Source organism: Ursus maritimus, unplaced genomic scaffold, assembly GCF_017311325.1.
Source record: "Ursus maritimus isolate PB19 unplaced genomic scaffold, ASM1731132v1 scaffold_3, whole genome shotgun sequence".
In the NCBI taxonomy this organism is placed as follows: Eukaryota; Metazoa; Chordata; class Mammalia; order Carnivora; family Ursidae; genus Ursus; species Ursus maritimus.
Genome location: NW_024425563.1, coordinates 21088172 through 21108728, shown reverse-complemented (window position 1 = coordinate 21108728; position 20557 = coordinate 21088172). Strand labels below are relative to the sequence as shown.

The 20557-nt window shown below is 39.9% G+C and overlaps 1 protein-coding gene and 1 long non-coding RNA gene across 8 annotated transcripts in view; one reads left to right on the top strand and one right to left on the bottom strand.

Annotated features, from left to right (window-relative positions):
• MKLN1 (muskelin 1) overlaps positions 1-20557 on the top strand; it is a 334164-nt gene that overhangs the window by 119109 nt on the left and 194498 nt on the right. The window lies entirely within an intron of this gene.
• Positions 3708-20557, bottom strand: part of LOC121105806 — a 41541-nt gene continuing 24691 nt past the window's right edge. For 2 of the 3 annotated variants that reach the window (XR_005838508.1, XR_005838507.1), the window contains 2 exons: positions 18829-18971; positions 5004-5316 (listed from right to left, as the gene is read on the bottom strand). This is a non-coding gene — a long non-coding RNA (uncharacterized LOC121105806). Of the gene's footprint in view, positions 3852-5003; positions 5317-18828; positions 18972-20557 lie in introns of those variants that run through there. The other variant, XR_005838509.1, reaches the window with a different exon arrangement.

Genomic DNA, 20557 nt, shown 5'->3' with positions numbered 1-20557 from the left:
CAAAATGAGGTACTACGTGAAACCCCTTAGAAGGGCTATAATCAAAAAGACAGATAATAACAAAGGTTGGCGAGATGTGGAGAAGTTAGAATCTTCCTGCATTGCTAGTGGGAATGTAAAATGCTATACCACTTTGGAAATCTGTCTTCAGGTTCCTCAGAAGATTAAACATAGAGTTACCATATAAACCGGCAATTCTACTCCTAGATACACAGTAAAAAAGAATGAAAACATAGGTCTCTACAAAATGGTACATGATGGCATTATTCACAGTAGTCAAAAATAGAAACAACCCCGGGGCGCCTGACTGGCTCAGGCTGAAGAGCTTGCAACTCTTAATCTTGGGATCATGAGTTGGAGACCCATGTAGAAGATAGAGAAAATGAATGAATAAATAAACAAGCAAACAAACTTTAAAAAATAATTAGAAACAACCCAAATGTCTATCAGCTAATGAATGGTTGAATAAAATATGGTATGTTCATACAATGGATATTATTTGGCAATAAAAAGGAGTAAAGAACTACAACAGGGATAAACCTTGCAAAACATTACGCTACTTAAAAGAAGCCAGTCACAAAGACTGATTCCATTTATATGAAATGTCCGGAAAAGCAAATCTATAGAGACAGAAAATAGAGTAGTGATTGTCAAATTGCTGAGGTTTGATGGAAGAAGTTAGGAGGAAATGGGGACTGATGGTTAATGGGTACAAGGATTCTTTTTTGGGGTGATAAAAATATTCTAAAATTGGCTGTGGTTATGTTTGCACAACTCTGAATATACTAAAAAAATATTGAGCTATATAGGTGAATTGCATGGTATGTGATGTAAAGCTCAATAAAGCTGTTTTATATATATGTGTGTATGTGTGTATATATATACAGAGAGAGAGAGAGAGAGTACTATTAAGCCAAGGGATCTATGGACATCTAAACCCAGGTTTAGCCCAGGTACCACCCTTATCCCTCAGGGTATAGAATCAATTGTAATAGAACTTTACATTAATCAGGTTGTGCCTAAAATGCTAATGGAGAGCTCTCTAGTAAACTGGCCTAGATCTCAGAGCCAAGATAGAAGATTTAAGGTGCATTTTTCCTTGCCCTAAGCCCAAACTTGAGTCTTGCAATTTTATCTCCCTGCGCTGGGTGTGATGATAAGAGAGCAATCAAAGCATCTGGGAGAATCTAAAAGAACCAGATGGCTGAACTTCAGTGCATGAAAGGGAAATGCCCTAACTCTGAGGCCCCCTAAAAGTAGGAAATAGAAGAAAAGGGAGAGGAGGGAAAAAGGAGGGGAGAGGAGGGGAGAGGTGGAGAGGGGAGGGGATAGGGAAGGAGAGGTCTAGTGACTCTACTTGGTGTAAATGGGGCTCTACACCTGCAATCAGAGAATACTGCCTCTTTTTGCAGAATAGGAAGGAGAGGATGAGAAAAGGTGAATGGATGTTCCTCTTTGAGATGATCTTTCATGGGAAGAAGATTTCTGACAGAGATACAGAGAGATGCAGGTAGTGGAGAAGACAGGGTCAAAGCAAACCTGAGCCGAATGCCCTAGTGAATAACAACGCCTTACCGTTCCTTGCAAACCAAAGACCCATTCGAGGAAGCTGCTCATGTCAAGATTTCCGAGTAAAATTTTAACCCGGAAGGAAATTGCAGAATTATTAAAGCAATTTGTGTTTTATAGCAAGGTTACAATTGTTGCTATATATGAAGTGTTTTGCAGATGTTATCAGATATTCTGTGCGGAGGAAGCCATCCATTTACATTCCTAGAGCTTTACTTTATTAGTGCTTTGCGTGTTTATTTTTTTTCCCCCAAGTCTTCTTCCCTTACCTTCTCAGTGCACTTCTAGTTAAGGTAACTAAAGTTCTTTTCGCAAAGAATAAGGATGACAAGGAACTTCATAATGATCTAGAAGAGACACAACCTACTGACATGTTTTCTGGTGCATCGATTTGTAAAAGGGAAATGATCTACAGGGTGCCTTTGATGAAAACAGTCCTTTCCCTTTCTGTGTAGCTCCCAGAAATGCACCAGTCTGCTTTTCAGTGCGATTAAGCAGCCCACACCCCCAAGGGAGGATATAGACGGTAGCTGGGGAGCAGTTATGGCTGAGAGCAGTGATTCTCTATGCAGACTTCTTGCACTCTGGTTTGGGGTTGAAACTTTCCCTTTGTCCTTTCAAACTTTCTTTTTGGCCGCTTTCTTATACGTGGCATCTCTGTTAAACTTACATGATTATGACCACCAACACTCATCCTGACCCATCCATCTTCTTACCTCTGGAAAGTGTGGGCTTCCAGAGAGCATCACGTCTGGGTAACTCGCATTTCTACGTCAGAACTGCTATCAGAGTTTGTTGGGGCACCTGGCTGGCTCATTTGTTGGAGAGTGCAACTCTTGAGCTCAGGGTTGTGAGTTTGAGCCCCATGCTGGGTGTAGAGATTACAAAAATAAAATCTTTGAAAAAAGAGAAAAAAAGGAACTGCAATCAGTTTGTTTTGTTGTACAGAGAAGTGATTTGCTCATGATTCCCTTCTCCTTTGCAAAATTCTATACATACAGAAAAGGAATCAGAATAGTATATTGAACATCCATTATCTATCACCTAGATCAAACAGTTGCTAAAATTGTGTCATATATTCTTCATTTTCCTTTTGGCTTTTTTTTTTCTGAAGAAATTTAAAGCAAGCTATAGAAACATGTATATTTCACCCCTAAATACTTCAACATTCATCTTTAAATAATAAACACAACTTTGTTAGGTAAATTCAATTCTATAACCACACTTACTAAGATTCAGATAATTTTTCAATAGCAGTGAATACTCATCCACATCCAAATATTCCCTACTTGTCCCCAAAATGTCTTTTTAAAAAATTGTGTAGGAAAATGTACATAATGTAAAATTTACCATTTTTAAGTGCACAATCCAGTGGCATTAAGTACATTCAAAATGTTGTGCAACCTCCACCACTATTTCCAGAACTTTTCCATTATCATAAACAAACTCTATACCCTTTCAGAACAACTCTCCATTTCTCACTCCCCCAAATGTCTTCTAAAGATGATTAATTCAAACAGGATCCACAGATTTCATTTGGTTATTATGTTTCTTATAGCTCTGAATTCCAGCGCTGGCTCCTTGCACCACACCCACATACATTTTATTTTCAAGACATTGACTTCTTAACAACTCTGGCTTAATTATTCTACAGAATGTCCCACCTTCTGAATTTGTCTGATTGTTTTCTCATGGTGTTGTTAAACTTGTTCTTCTATTCTCTGTTGGTTTTCTTTTTTCTTTTTTGTAAGCTCAAAGTTGAATCTAAAGGCTTGTTAAGAATCAGGTTAAACATTTTGGTAAGAACTCGTCATAGGTAATGCTGTGTACTTCCTCCTACATCACTATTAGGTCGTGCATATGTCTGGCTGTCCCACTATTGTTAAATCTGATATTGATCACTAGGTTCAAGTGATGACACCTTACTAAAAAATGGGTTTTTAAAAATGGGGACTTGAGGGGCGCCTGGGTGGCACAGTCGTTAAGCGTCTGCCTTAGGCTCAGGGCGTGATCCTGGCGTTATGGGATCGAGCCCCACGTCAGGCTCCTCCGCTGTGAGCCTGCTTCTTCCTCTCCCACTCCCCCTGCTTGTGTTCCCTCTCTCGTTGGCTATCTCTATCTCTGTCAAATAAATAAATAAAATCTTTTAAAAAATAATAATAAAATAAAATAAAAATGGGGACTTGACCACTTACACTGTTTTAAAATGATTATCCCCACTTTGAAGGTTCAGATGAAGGGGCTCTGAGTTGTTGCCCAGCACCTAGGAGACAGCCTTTATCCTGTATAAAGGATAAGAGGATTAAGACTGAGGCTTTATCCTCTTTATGGAGTAGACACAGGAGTCCAAGTTTATCTCTGAGGGTGGCCAATCAGAGCAGAAATTTCTGGAATATGAAGTCTAACAGAGACTACTTATTCTCTGGGCCCAGAAGAAGTTACTCTGAAATTGTTCATTAGCCAAAATTTAACCATCGACAAATAGATCTTTTTGCTAACACTTACTAAAGAGAATCTAAACATTGGTAATTCCGATACTGAAGTCTTTTTTTCCCCCAGAAGAATCTTTTATGTCACTTTAAATAACTCCTCCTCCACCTACCACTTCTCCCCACCCCCCAAAAACCACTTTCGACTCTAGAATAAAAAATTAAAGAATAGCATTTTCTTTGGATGCAGAATAGACAGATCTTTAGATGTTTCTTGAGTACTATTCAGAGTAAGGAAAAAGCATGTATCTGTACTCTTTGTTTGATGTTTGCCTCTGTCTTTTAGCTCCTATAAACTAACTGATCCACTGGAAATACAAGCAACTATATTAAAAGATTTCGTGATTAAAACTAAGAACGTAGGTTTTCTAAGGAAAATGAGTTATTTTCAATCTTAAAATCAACACTTTTATTTTACAGCAATTACATACTCAGGTCAGTTAAACTCTGCTCAGGATTGCTGTGCATTTCTGGATTCCCAGAGGGGGTTATTCGGTTATTATTGCTCGTTTGTCCTTTGTGTTTGCTGTTATTTTGTTTTTCGGCCAGCACAAAGATTAAACTGTTGTGAATTTTCTGCATCGAGGGACAGAACTTAACCTTAGGGTACTGGACTAACAATTTTCCTTTTATAACTGAAATTAACAATATCCTTTTTCTCCATATGTTCTGTAACTTTTTAAGATTCTGGCTTCAAGGTTACCAGTTGTGTAAGGGAGGTGGCGAAGGTCCCTTCGCGGAAATAGTTCTTCAACAGTAGCTCTCCCAGCAAACCTAGCAACACGTGCCGATAGCCTCCATTGGGGGTTACTACACTTGGCAACAAAGATCACACCAGCAGTTTACAAGACCAAACGGGGTAAAGGATCATCCACCCTTTTCCTTTTCTCTATTTTTCCCCTCCTTATATATACCTACCTCTTTTCTTCTTTTCCTTCCTTCTTCTTCTGCCTCTCTCCTTGTCCCTCTCCCTCCTCGCTCATTCTTTTTCTTTCCCTTCTTCTATCACTCATTACCTTAGGATAGTAGTCTTCAATGACTCCCCCATTCCCACCAAATTTTGTGGGATCCGAAGGATTTCCGACCTGACACCAGCCTGTGGTACGTCACTGACTACTTGGGAGAACCCCAGAGAAAGGGAATCCCGGAGAAGGAGGTCTGCACCTGGATCTGTGTTCTGAACTCCCTCTGTCCAACTTCCATTTGTTTGAACTGCCAGTTCCAGTTTCTGGCCTGGGTTCTGTAGGATCTCACAGTTCTGTAAGGATAGTAATGGAATTACTTGAACCATGTCCAGTACTTCAAAAAAGCCCAAAAGACATTGTATGTTTATTCACAGTAAAGCCTGAACAGGTTGACTAAATAATGAAAAGCTTCCTTCCTTTTGGGGGGAAGGGGGAGCTGGAAGATGGGGAAATTATGCCACACTAACTTACTGTGAAGAATGTATCTTTATACTAAGAAGTTCTGGTTGGTTGCATGTGTTGTCTACAGGGTAGACAGAGTATACTGGAAAGAATCTGGGTGTAGAGGTGAGGCCAGGATTTAATTTCTAGCAATAAGACTTGGGCTATGTCCTTAAGAGCTCTGAACCTCGGTTTACTTATCTGTAAAATGGAAGTAATAATTTATATTTTTTTAGACTCCTAGAGGATTTTAGATAATGAGTGTAAAGCACTCATTAATACACTATGTGGTACCTAGTAAATACTTAATATGTTTTCTTTATAAATGTGATTTATTTGGTTGATAAAAATCTTTCAAAGCATATAGCCTTTAAGGGAAAAAATGAATCTGATCATTGAGAAAAAAGATTGAGATCATTGAGAAAAGAGATATAACATAGCTCTACATGGTCATACAAATCACCCCTTAAGAACTCATGCCAAGTCTTTTTTTTTTTTTTTTTTTAAGAGAGGGAGTAGGGAGAGGGCAGAGAGACAAGGAGAGAGAATCTTAAGCAGACTCCACACACAGCACAGAGCCTGATGTAGGGCTTGATCCCACAACCCTAAGATCATGACCTGAGCCAAAATCAAGAGTTGGATGCTTAACTGACTGAGCCACCCAGGCACCCCACTCATGTCAAGTCTTAAGCGCTCTGACTAGGGGACGTACAAGGAGGTGGCACATCCTCTGTGTTGATGAATGGGTCCTTGGAGGGGAGATGCTCAGTTCCCTAACTCTACCTTAGCAACTTCCTCAAGCCCACCTGCTACTCTCTGGATTCCTATGTGATTTTTGACATCTCCCTGGTGATGAGCTTCAAGAAGTACCAGGTCTGCTCCTGGCTATCTAGTTGTTAATGGAGACTTTGGATTTTTGGATGGGAGGAAAAAGGAATGGAGGGCCTTGGGAAAGGGAACAAAAGATGAAGTCTGTGGAAGAGATGAGGAAAGTCTGAGGATCATCGAAGATTTGTTTGCACCCCTTGAAAATGGGGCAATAGAATTTATTTCCTGAAAAGTATTGTCCCAAGCCTGCTTCTGTCTCAGCCCGACAGGGACTCTGCTAAACAATGAGACTTTCTCCTAAATCTCTTACCTCTTCCTCCCAGTGGGCCCTGGCTATTTCCCAGTTCATCCCTTTCTCTAGGCGCCCCCAAGATAGGGAGATCAGTTGCCCCCTTTCCATTAATAAGATCAGGTCCTCAACTACCAGCCAGAAGCTATCTAGCATTTTCTAGAGCTCTTGTCCCAGGCCTCTGCTAAATTTCACTTGGTGGAGCATCTTTACAGAGATGACCTGTAGGATCCAGCTTTTAAGCTTGGGGTTTCTGTTGAGCAGGCCAAATGAATGTGGAATATTCTGTTTTAAGCTGAATTAATACCTTGTTATTTTAAAGGCTGTAACAAGTTGTTTTCTAAATGTTTTCAATCAGCACATCTTTATTTATTGTCCTTAACACCCAGAGGCTACTTGAAAAAGGATTTAGCCTTCAGAGTCTGCTAAGTAAACAAAAGTTTCCCAATAACATCTTCAGGCAAGCACCCAGAGACCTCATTTTTGCCGCAGTGTTTGGCTCCCCAATAATTGTCCATTAGTACTGTGTTCAACCAAACCTTGTATAATCATTTTAAAAATATACCTCCAAACACAAAGTTACTTACCAACTTATTTTTCTTCTCCTTAATCACTATGTTCAGCAAAACACAAAAGCAGAAGCAGGACAGGTCTAAATGTGGTATTATCTGACTAGACCCTAAGCACTTCAAATTGAATAGCCTGTGTTTGGGGTTCATACGGGCTAGTTTGGAGATGGTTATTCACTATTCTCCCAAGAGTATGAAAGTGTTCAGAGGAGACTGGTTAGATAAGCAGAGGCTACCATGCATGGCCTCAGCTCTGTGGGAATCTCTAAGGCTTTAAAATTAACTCCAGAATCCCCCTTAAATGCAGTATTCTATAATGTTGAGCGTGGTCTCTGATACGTTCTTTTATCTTAATCCTCTGACACTCCAGAAATTTACCCTAGTCTCTCCTGCTACTTGCAACCAGGAGAAAAGTTGGGAAATAGGGTTATATTAGTCAAAATAGCCTATTATAAATGACTTCAAAAATCTCAATGGCTTGACCCAATTAAAATATATTGTTCTTATCACAGTCCAATATGAAACGGTAGGAGTAGAAGCGTGTGGAATGTGGCGGTCAGTCTCCCATGCAGTAATTCAGAGATATAGGCTGCTTCCTGCTTATGGCTCTATCTTCCTTAGGTTCTCAGAATTCTTTCCATTCAGCTGGTGGGTGGGGGAAGAAGCTGAAGTCTAGCTGTGTGCCCAGCTCATAGCAGTTTCTGTCACAAAGGGAAACAGACAGCTCCTCGATGCAGGCTGATTGTTCTGTTCTTGTGTCTCTTCAAAGCTATGCAAAATAAATGCACTGCCCTATTTTCAGGTCACTTAATGCCTAGACCTACCATTAGCATCTTGGTCAGTGCCTGGAAAAATTGCATCCATCAACATCAGCACCAACCTCATTACTACCACAAATCAGTCCACACTGTGAACTTACTTGTTTGTATTTAGGACTTTGCAAAGTTTCAAGATACCTGGACCAATCCACTGCAGAGGCTCTGATTTGGGAGTTGCCCATACACTTGTACTTTGTTCTTCCTGTCAGATGGTTCCCATGACAAAGTCTGGCAAGTAATGCACCAGAAACCATATATAATAACTACATCAAACTTTGTCACATGGCACCTATGAGAAGAAAATAAATGTGCCATAAACATTTAAAGAAACTATCTCACACATCCTCAAAAACTATGAAAAACATGTTTTTGCCTTTTCTTGATCAATAATTTTTTCCACTGTCAGAACTCTGCAACTGTCTGCAGCTTGCTTCCTAGTTCTCTCATTAACCATTTACAAAGGCTGTTTCGTAGTGCAACCATTTTGGAAACATCCATTTGTCCTCATTTACTCACAAGCTACTCTTCCCATTGAGATTTTAGCTTCCTCCCATGATGTTTGTTCATCTTCTCATACAAAGAGAATGATGACATGGACTAGACAAGCTAATGAAGGTAAGGTCCTGATGTGCACCCTGCTCTGTTTTTCTAATTGTGGTGGTAAGTCTTCACTGCCCATCCACACTTTGCTCTTACAATCCAAGCCAGGCATTTATTAAATGGGATTAAGTGTTCAGTCATCATTCACATATTTATTCATTTCTTTATCTATTCATTCATTCTGAAATGTTCCAGAGAGTGTGCTAGGTACTAGAATCAGAGCAAAGAAGAAACATATAAGGTCCTTACCCTCATGGAACTTATGTGAGAAACAGAGTGTATGTATGCATGTATGTATGTAAGTATTTATTTTAAGTAAGCTCTATAGCCACCGTGGGGCTTGAACTCATGACCCTGAGATCAGGAGTTGCACACTCCATTGACTGAGCCAGCTAGATGCCCCTTAAAATGTTTGTTTGTTTGTTTGTTTGTTTGTTTATTGGAGGCTCTGTGAGAAACAGACTCTAAATAAATAATGCAAAATATTAATTTGATTGTAATATTTGTATGGGAAGTTTATTTTCTTTTTAGTGTTTGGATAAACCTGAGTCACCAATAGTTACTTTGTTTTGTTTTGTTTTGTTTCATTTTTAACTGAAGTCTTTGTTCCTCTGTAAAAACAAGCTGCTTGGGGTGCCTGGCTGATTCAGTGGGTAGAGTATGAGATTCTTTTTTTTTTTTTTTTTTTTTTCCGGTGCAAAAGGTGGTGTTATTGAAGCACAGGGACAGGACCTGCGAGCAGAAAGAGCTGCCGAGCATGAGATTCTTAATCTCAGGGTCATGAGTTTGAGTCCCATGTTGGGCATGGAGCCTACTTAAAATAATTTAAAAAAAAACAACAACTGCTTTTCTTTAGGGTAATCATTCATTCATCCATTCACTGATAATATTCATTATTTCATTAAATATCATTGTAAAACTACTATTTACCAGGCACTATGCTAAGATTTCCAAATACAAAAATGAAAAGACAAGATTCCTGCCCTTAGGGGTCACACTCCAGTTGAGTAGACTGGCATGCAAACCACACAGTTAACTATGATAACTGTTACAATGGAGAAATATGAAAAGTGCAGTGAGGCATGGAAAAGGAGGACCTACATCTGCCTCCCTAAGTCAAGGAAGCCGTCACAAAGGAGGTAGCACTTGGACTGAGGTTTCAAGGGTGAATAAGCCTTTGCTAAGTGGACAAGTCAAAGAAGGGGATGAGATGGCTGGTTGACTATCAAAGCCTTGTGTTCTTCTTCACAGTATGAAATTTTTCTGGCAAGTGGCCCAATTGCCAATCCCCTATATATCTAAGTGGGGCCAGGTAGCCAGTTCTCATTAATGGGATGTGAGCAGAAGTGATCTGCATCATTTCTGGATTAGGGTAAGAAATAAGTGTGCCTTTTCTTCCTTCTCTCTCCCAGCTGTTAACTCTGGAGGTAAAGGACTCTCAAGCTTAGAAGATGGCAGAGATACAAAGTAGAAGGACCCTGGGGGGAAGGCTGCTTGCCACACTGAACTGTTACATGACTAAGAAATAATCTTCTACTGTGTTAGTCTACTCATATTATATAGCTTGTTTGTTACAGCAGCAAGCTCTACCTTAACTAGTACGAGGCAGTCCAAGCAAAACGAACAGTATGTACGAAGGCTTACCAAGGTGAGTGTCTAGCAGAGTACATGCTCGATAAATATTTTATATTGCAGTAAGAGTATTATGGGAGAATATAAACAGTCCAGTACTGCCACAGTATAAAATACATGATTGGTGGGAGTGAAGGGAGGGTGGATGGATAGTCATGGGCTGATCACAAAGGGCCTTGAATGCCATGCTGAAGAATTTAGGTATATTCTTATAGAAGGAGGGAAGCCAATAAAGAATACTGAAAAGGTGAGAGGCATGATCACTGGAATAACAGGATCTTTGAGAAACACAACACCCAACAACCTACTTTAATTTTCTTTACATGTAAGATGCTAATCCAAAGATGAAACCAGAAGACATCATCATTTAGTCAAACCTCATTTAGCAAATGAGGAAAGTGAATCCCAGAGAAGTTAAGTACCTTCACCAAGGTCACCTAGCTGAAACTTGGCAGAGTGGGGGACTAGAAGGCTAGTCTCTTGTTGTCAGCCAGCTCCATAGCATGGCTCTTTCCACTGTACCACGGTGCTTCAAAGCAGTTGAGACCAGCTGGTGCGCCTGTGTTTTCAGTTCCCTAATGAAGACATTGGGGATTTGGAGGCAGGGTATTTTCCATGGAAGGCTGTCTTCTCTATAATTCCTCATCTGGCTTGAACCACTATTTTGGAAAAGGTCCATTTTTCAGCATCAGATTTCCCTGGAGGATGACTGAGAATGTGCTTAGTGGCCTGTGGGGTGCCCTTGTACTTTCTGAGCTTTTGTTGGGAAGATGAGAAGAAACTAGTAGTGGAGTTTTAGCTCCTGGAAATGCTGCTTGGTTCCTTGGCATCTGGGGAGTTGTTGGCCCTCTTAGTGACTGAGGTTCAGCCTGCCAGCTGACTATCCTTCAGGGTCAGATCAAAACATCTTTAGCTTGTCTGTTGAAAGGGTCAGCCCCTATGGCTGGCATTTAAATGTCATTTTCTGTTCATCAGTTCACTACCTCTGTTTTCATATACTATTCACAGATTCATTATTCATCATGATTATTTTTACTCTATCCAAGGCAATGTGACGTACGTTTGTTTTTTAACAGCAAATACAGGCAAAGGGACAACTATGCTGAGGTCAGTCTCAGAGAAGCATGACATGTGGTCTGACTCAAGGAAGACCAGGTATTATTGAATTATTTTACAACTGGGGAAGCCAGAGCACAAGTTGGGACACAAGCCCAAAAATCTCCAAGAAATTTTGAGAAAAACAAATTTCTTGATGTTTTTCCATCTAGAGTTTTGCGACCACCTTGTTCCTTGTCCTTTGGTTGTATTATCTTTGCCTCCCCTGCATGTTGCTTTATTGCTAGTTCGGTTGGTTAGGATGAAGTATTAATGAAGATGAGATTGCAGCTTCAATCCCTGAGGAGTGTCTTGGTAGCACCCAAAGACAATGTCTTATGCAGTGGAAAGTACTTGGGCTTTGAAGTCAGAAAGACAACTACCACTCATTAGCTGTGAGATCTTGGGCAGGTTTCTTCACCTTTCTGAGCCTCAGTTTCCTTTTTATGTGAAAAGAGAAAATAATGTAAACTACTGTGGGTTGTTGCAGGAACTAAATAAACTAACATAGATAAAACTCCTCTCTTTATGCTGAGCACACAGTTGGCTCTTAACAAGTGTTATTTCCTTTTTCAGGTTTCTGATAAGTTCTCATTAATAGCATTCTTTTCCCCAACCCCCATCTTGGGTTTTGGTCGAGATGAGAAATGAGACAAAAGAGTGAGCAGATGGAGACCAAAATATCACCTTGATTGCGGATAAATGCTATTTCTTGTAAGAAATAATGGGATTCTAAATACTAAGTGAGTTTCAGAATTAGGTAGGCTTATTCACCCAGACATAAGGAACATTTGATCAGGACAGGCCTTCTCATGCTGAGGGTGAAGATGATGGTAGGAAGGGGAAGGGACCCTGCCGCCAGAGGAGCAGAGCAAGGTGACATTGTCACTGTGCGCAGGCAGATACCTAAGAGGAAGAAAAGAGCAGCCAAACTGAGCATGCTCTGTGTACTTTACCAGATTAAGCTCCACCCCCTAAGGAGTAGACAGAAGCCAGGAGTGTCAAACCTCCACAGAGAAGGAAACCTCTGAACCATCCCCTGCCTCCTGCCCCATAATATTTTCTTCCTCTGGCCCCCCTCTTCTCATTTTGTGCCTGTTACTTTTCAGCCACTTTGCTCATGAAGGACACAGCTGTCAGCATGTCACTGTGGGCAGCCTCAGAATACAAAAGGTTGGGAGAAAGGTGTGAGAAAGGGAAGGAGAAGTTGGGTTGAGTCATTGGTAGAGAAGGAGTGTGGGCACCTGAATCCAGAAAGAGAAGCCTAAGTTCAGAGTCAGGGGTTAGAGGTCTGAAGGGAGGATCAGTGTTCAGAGACCTGTTCTAGACAGGAGAGCACTACAGAATCCTAATCAGAATTTCTAGACATGGGGCAACATCCTATGGCCAAATCCCAAGAGAACAGGAGGGCATCAAGGTTACAATAGCCCTCAGATCTGACCTCCGAGTTAAGGAACTATGTCTCCTAGAGATGACTCTTGATCCTAGCATTGAGTTAGGTACACTCTGCCCTAGTTTTTAATCTTTAAAATATAAGCATAGTTTGTGATTATAAAACTAATGCTTGCTCACTATGGAAAATTCAGAAATACGGAGGTATAAAGAAGAAAAACAAAAACAAAAACAAAAATAACCCATAATCTCTCCACAGTGAAAAACTAATGTTAACTAATGTTAACTTGAACTGTATTTCTATTCAGTCATTCTCTTATGCATATCATTATACAGATATGATTCTATCTCTACATGTTAAATTTGCATGCTGAATTTTTTACTGAATATTATAATCATTTCCCATGTTATTAAAAGTTCTCAGTAATTAAACATCATTTTAAATGACATTTTCCCTGGTTTTAAGCACATCTGGATCAATCTCTACCAATTTATGAAAATCCCAAGGGTCTAGAGAGATCTTCTTCTCTAAGTATTTACCTTTCTTTGGGTTGATGAACAGAGCATCCTCAAAGGCCAGGGCTCTACAGGGCCTGTGCATGATAACTACTGCACAGTACTTGATCTTCTGGAAAGTTCTCACATTTTTAAGTTTTTATTTAAATTCCAGTTAGTTAACATACAGTGTAATATTAGTTTCCATACAACACCTGGTGCTCATCACAAATGCATTCCTTAATCCCCATCACCTATTTAACCCACCCACCCCCACCACCTACCTCCCTTCTGGTAACCATCAGTTTGTTCTCTACAGTTAGGAATCTGTTTCTTGGTTTGCCTCTCTCTCTCTCTTTTTTTTTTTTCCCCTTTGTGCCTTTGTTTGGTTTCTTAAATTCTACATATGAGTGAAATCAAATGCTATTTGTCTTTCTGTAACTGACTTATTTCACTTAGCATAATACTCTCTAGCTCTATCCATGTCGTTGCAAATGGGAACATTCTTGTATTTCTAATAGTTGATGACATGAGTAATCAGAAGATGTCACACTGCAAAATGTAATAATTCAAAGCATAGGCCTTTCTTATATACCACATCATTGTTACATACTCAAAGGACCACTAGTTTGCCGTGGCTGCCATAACAGAATACCACAGACTAAGTGGCTTAAACAACAGAGATTTATTTTCTCATAGTGTTGGAGGCTAGAAGTCCAAGACCAAGGTGTCGTCAGCAGGTCTGGCTTCTCCTGAGTCCTCTCTCCTTGGCTTGTACATGGGTGGCTCTTGTTATGTCCTCCCATGGTCTTTTCTCTGTACATGCCCAGCCTGGTGTGTCTCTGTGCATCCGAATTTCCTCTTCTTATAAGGCCACGGGTCATAATGGTTGAGGGCCCACCTTAAAGATCTTATTTTAATTTACTGATCTCTTTAAAGACCTTTCTACAATATGCGTTTTGTGAACAGCTGCTTTCACTTAGCATGTTTTCAAGGTTCATCCATGTCATAGCGTGTATCAGTGTCTTGTTCTTTATGGCTGAAAATAGTCCATTGAATGGATATGCCATATTTGTGTATCCATTCACTGGTTTGTGGACACAGGTTGTCTATACTTTTTAGCCATTTACAAATAAGGCTGCCATGAACATTCATGTATAACTTTTTGTATGGAGCTGTGTTTTAATTTCTCTTGAGTATATGCCTCGGAGTGAAACTGCTGAGTAACCTGGTGACTCCATGTTTTGCGTTTTGAGAAACTGCCAAACTGTTTTTCCAAAGTGGCTGCATCATTTAACACGTCTACTAGCAATATGTAAGCAATATGTAACCAATTTCTCTATGTCCTCACCAACACTTGTTATTGTCTGTTTTTATGAAAGCCATCCTTGGTGCGAAGGTGTCATTGTGGTTTTCACTTGTATTCCCCTGATGATTAATGATGTTGAATATCATTTCTTACACATATTGGCAATTTGTAGATATTTTTTAGAGGAATATTTATTCAAATTCCTTGTCCATGTTTTAACTGGGTGTTTGTCATTTTATCACTGAGTTGTAGTAGGTTTTTATACAATCTGGATACAAGTTACTTGTTAAATCGATTTTTGGAGGTTTCCTTCCATTCTGTGGGTTGTCTTTTTACTTTCTTGATGGTGCTCTGTAAAGCACTGAAGTTTTTAATTTTAAAGTCAAATTTATCTATTGTTTTCTTTTGTTACTTCTGCTTTTGGTGACACGGCTCAGAAACCATTGCCAAATCTAAGGTCATAAAGATTAACTTCTATGTTTTCCTCTGTGAGTTTTATAGTTTTAACTCTAAAATTTAGGTCTGTGATCCATTTTGAGTTAATTTATTTGTATGATGTGAAGTATAATCCGATTTCATTCTTTTGCATGTGGATATCGAGTTGTCCCAGCACCATTTATAGAAAAAAATGTTTCTTTCCATATTGAATTGTTTTGGCACTCTTATCAAAAAATCAGTTGACCATAAACATGAGGGTTTATTTCTGGACACTCAGTTCTATTTCATTGATCTCTATGTGTATCTTTAGTGCCTTATGGCTTGATTATTAAAGTTTTGTTATAGGTTTTGAAATTAGGAAATGAGCATCTTTCACAGCACCTGGGTGGCTCAGTCGGTTAAGCATCTGACTTCGGCTAAGGTCATGATCCTGGGGTCCTGGGATCGAACCCCAAACCCACGTAGGGCTCGATGCTCAGCAAGGCGTCTGCTTCTCTCTCCCCCACCGCCCTTCCCCCTGTTCATGCTCTCTCTCGTTATCTCTCACTCTCTCAAAATAAATAAATAAATAAATAAATAAATAAATAAATAAATAAAATCCTTTTTTAAAAAAAGGAAATGAGCATTTTTCAACTTTGTTCTTCCTCTTCCTCTTCCTCTTCAAGAGTGTTTTGGCTATTTTGGTTTGCATTTCCATATGAATTGTAGGATCAGCTTGTCAAGTTCTGCCAAAAAAAAAAAGCTGGGATTTGGATGGGGATTGCATTGTATTTCATTGTCAGGTTGTTTATTGCGAGTGCATAGAAACACAATTGATTTTTGTATATTGATCTTGTATCTTGCCACATTTCAAAACTCATTTTATATTATATTCTTAATCATGATGCTTTATTGCTTATTCTGTCCAAGGCATTGTGACCATAGAAAACACAAAGATAAACAATATATGGTCTCTATCCTGAAGAATTTATAGCCTAATTCAAGAAGTAAGACATAACCCTATTGAGTCAATAATAGCCTATTATAGCAATGTAAAGGGAAGTACAGAACTGCCAAATGAACATTACAGATAATTAGAGCTCTAGCAAAGTTGAAGGGATGGAGAAACAATTCAAAGCTGGAGAGATCTGGAAAAAATAGAATAGGAAAGATTTGAAAGCTTACTCAGTCCCTCTCTTCCTCCCTCCTTTCTCCCCTTCCTCCTTTAATTTTCTTGTTTTTTTTTTAAATCCCATCTGTCTCTCTACCCAACTTCTTTAAAAACATTAATAGTAGACGGTGACTATGATTGTTATCATCATTTCTCAAACCTGGGTGATCATAAGAGTCTCTTGACAACCGTACTGAAAACATAGATTCCATGGTCTCACATTAGAACTACTGCATCATATTATCAGAGGCTGGGGTATGGAAAACTGCATTAAAAAATTTATCAGGTTGGGGCACCTAGGTGGCTCAGTTGGTTAAGTATCCAACTCCTGATTTAGGCTCAGGTCATGATCTCAGTGTCATGGGACTGAGCCCCACATTGGGCACCATGCTCAGTGTGGAGTCTGCTTGTCTTTTTCCCTCTGCTCTTCCCTATGCTCGCTCACTTGCTCTCTCTCTAAAATAAATAAATAAATAAATAAATAAATAAATAAATAAATAAATAAAATCTTTAAAAAATTTTTTTATCTGGTGATTGCGATTTTCAGCCAAGTTTGAGAATCTCTAGGTAAGATTATAATAATGATATCTACATGTATACAATGCCCAGTTTCATGCTGTTGCACTTCTGACGGTCGAGGATGCTCTCAAATCCAGGAGGTCAGTGCCAGTAAGAGAGTGTGTAGGAATCTATGTAACAACTCCTCCATTAATGAGAAACATCTCAAGGTACATACATTACTAAGAGGACTCAGTAGTTTCATCTGTATTTATGGGGATGGCTTATTCCCATAAACAAACTTTTATTTTCAGTATTTAAGAATCCTAAAAATCTCAAAAGATCCTTCGGCTATGGACAACGCTTAGAGTCACCAGTGGGATTTACAGTCATTACCCAGATTTAATAAATTATAACAGCTTGCCATATTTGTTTAAGATTTTTTTTTAAGATTTTATTTATCTACTTGAGAGAGAGAAAGAGACACAGTGCATGCGAGCATGTGCGCTCACACACCTGGCAGAGGGAGAGGGAGAAGCAGACTCCTGATGAGCGGGGAGCCTGACTTGGGCTCAATCCCAGGCCCCTGAGATCATGACCTGAGCCAAAGTCAGACGCTTAACCAACGGAGGCATCCAGGTGCCCCTTGTTTAAGATTTTTTTAAAAAAATAAAGAAAAATTTAGTTACAAAAGAAGACCCTTGCATCCCATCTCTCTCCAGATGTAACCAATCTCTGGAAGGTTGTGAGAATCCTTCCCCAATGTTTTTATATTTTCACTACACAACATATATGTTTCGGGTGTTTAAACATGTATATAAATAGTGTACATATTTTTCTGAAACTTTTTTCCCGACATCATGTTTTTGAGATTTATCCATGTGATACTTGTGGAGCCAGTCCATTCTATATAAAATAGCAATACTATACTATACAGTACTGCAATATAGTCCTGTTGTATCTACTGTGGATCTACTGTGAATGGGTATTTGTTTTGTCTAGTGTTTTGCTATTTCAAATCGTGATGGAATTAATATCTTTGCATATGCCTCCTTGGGTTGATGTGTGAGAATTCTTCTAGGGAATATATCTAGAATGGAAATTACTAGAGAATAAAATATGTACATTCTTAACTTCACTAGATTGCTCTCAAGAATACTCTCTACAGTGGCTGAACTAATATTTACTCTCATCAGGGATATGTGAGAATTGCTCTTTCCCCTATTCTAAGCAACCTTGTCAAGCTTTTTAAAAATACACATATCTGGGCCTTATTTTCAGATTCTGGCAGGGTAGCTCTGCAGTGTAGCCTGAAACAGGCCACAAGTGACACTGAAACATAAATACTACCGAGACCCTCTGCTCCATGTCTGTATGTATGCACAGTCTAACATGCTGATATGTGAATGGACACAGTGAGAGCACTTTAGGGCTTTGTTGGTAACACCTGTGTTGCTGCATTTAGATTCTTGAGGAAACGGTAGAGACGTACCACTCTCCAACATACTTTACATTTTCAATCAAACCGGGGTATGTGATTTACCAGTTCACAGGGTAGTACTTAATCTACAGTCCCACCTTTGGCGGTCTGGCTTATGGTGGGGGTGGGGGTTGCTTTGTAGACGTTGTCCTGCTCTTACTAGGTGTAAGGCTGGGTGTCCGTTGTCGGGGCTTGCATACAAGCCATTGCTTAGGGCAGGGTGCATGTCAGCAATGTCTGCCAGCCTGCTGGGTGGTGTCACTGTGAGGACCATTTGTGGCTTCTTCAAAGCCCTGAGGAATCTGAGAAGCAAGTGAGGGAATGATGCATGAAAACAAAAGGCAGTGGAAAGAGTGACCGGTCTGTAGGCTCCAGCAGGCTAGAACGCTCCGTCCTTGTTATTATTGCTTCATGAAAATGCCACCAGCGTCCTGGCAAGGTCTGGAAGGTAGAGGCTTCTTGAGAAAACAAAGACAAGTGATGTATCCTTTCAGGCTGGAACCTGGTTTCCCAGCTTCCCTACTTTCCAGTGGGGGCTACAGGGTGAGGATGGGAAATCTTCTGTCCCTTGGTGGGTTTAGGCTGGTCTTTCCCTGTCTCTTAGCTGCTTTCCCTGAGTTGAAGCAGCCAGCTCTGGTCTCAGAGGCCTAGCAAGGCTGGCCTGCGAGGGAAGTTGGGCGGTGCCCCAGACTCAGCTGTTCCTTAAAAAGTGAAAAAGTGACGTGAAGGTCACCACCCGAGGGGAAGGAAAAGGGCTTCAGCCATATTTACCATTCAAAGAAATGCCTCCTCGTGTTGGGCAATGAGACCAGGGGGTGCTCTCATTCCTTGCCTGCTTTCTTCTGAGCTGTTCATGTGCTGTTACCACACACTCACAGGATAGCCTGGCTCGGTTTTCAGAGATGAAGTGGAAGCTGAGGAGAGGTAAGAGAGTTCATTAAGTTCAAGGGATGGCAATTTGGACGAGTCATTATTGGACTTGTCAGAAGTCAACCTCTGCTTTCCCTCCAGATAATCTCCTTTCTTTGTCATACAAAGTACCTAAATGCAAAATAGGGAAGTACTCAGCATTCTCTTCCTTTCTTAAAAAGTAGCTATGGGGATAATGAATAAAAATAGGTCTTTGTGAATACAATAGGGCTGAGCTGAGGGTGTGGTTTGCTTGGCAACAGCTCAGGCAAAGTTATTTTTCTCTTGGTCCCTGAATGCTCTTGACATTGCCTCTGCCTGATGAAGTCCTAAAAGACCAGCTTGAATGTGACTTTTTTTGGTGAAACTCCCATCGATAGAGTTAATCATTCCCTTCTTTCTGGTTCTATAGCATTTTCTTCTTATAAAAAACATTCATCAGATTGTGTGACAATTACTCACTTGGGATCATGCCTTATTCTTTGTGCGTGTGTGTGTTTTCCCAGCATTTATGGACCCTACTTTAACATAATAGTCCTTTGATAAATATCTACTGGATGAACCAAAGTTTCTGAAAAAAACACCAATACGGAGCTCTTGTATTTTCTTAATTATCCTGTCTTTTCCTCCTTAGGGTGAAACTGCGTAAGGAGGGCATGCTAAAACTAGATGCAATTTTTTTTCTGAGGAATTGCTCCAGCAGGAAGGAGTGTTTCAGATATATCATTCAGTTACAGGTGCAGAAATTGTTTCTGGGAAACACTGCCATTATTATCTCTGAAAGGCAAGTCAGTGGAAATTTTTATTTTCCATTTACAGATGGACGAATGGAGGCTTTCTTTCTCATTTACCAATTACAGAATGCCACTCTGTCCCAAAGTACTGTGCTAGGATTTTCACGGGATACAAACATGTACACGACAAGGTTTTTGTTCTAAAGAATGTCATAATCTGGTTAGGATGAAAATCTATTTGTATGCAAGAGTAACAATAACTTGGGAACATTTAATTTAAATCATATGAGTGGTCCAAAAGGAAGTGTCAAAAGGAATAGAGAAAGGGAGGCAAAATAATTTCCAGCCAAGGTGATCAGGGATATCATTGCCATCAACATAGTATTTGAAATGAATACATTTTTGTGCTGGTTATTCTCCATTTAGCCCCTCTATTAGTTCCTCTGACTGCCATAGCAAATTACCACAGACTGGGTGGCTTAAAACAACAGAGTTTTCGTTTCCCGCATTTCTGGAGGCTAGAAGACAAAAATCAAGCTTTTGGCAAGGCTCTGCTCCCTCCCTAGGCTCCAGGGCAGAGTCTGTCCTTCAACTCTTCAGCTTCTGCCGGCTCCAGGCTTTCTTTGGCTTGTGGCCACGTCACTCCAATTTCTGATCCTGTGGTCACATTGCTACCGCCTCTTCTTTCTCAAAACTCCCACTACTTCTCTTGTATCAGGTTATCCATGATTGCATTTAGGGCCCACCCAAGTAATTCAGGATAAGCTCCTCCTCTCAGGATCCTAAATTTAATAACATCTTGTACCATATAATATAATATTTTCAGGGTCTGGGGATCAGCATGTGAATGTATTTTT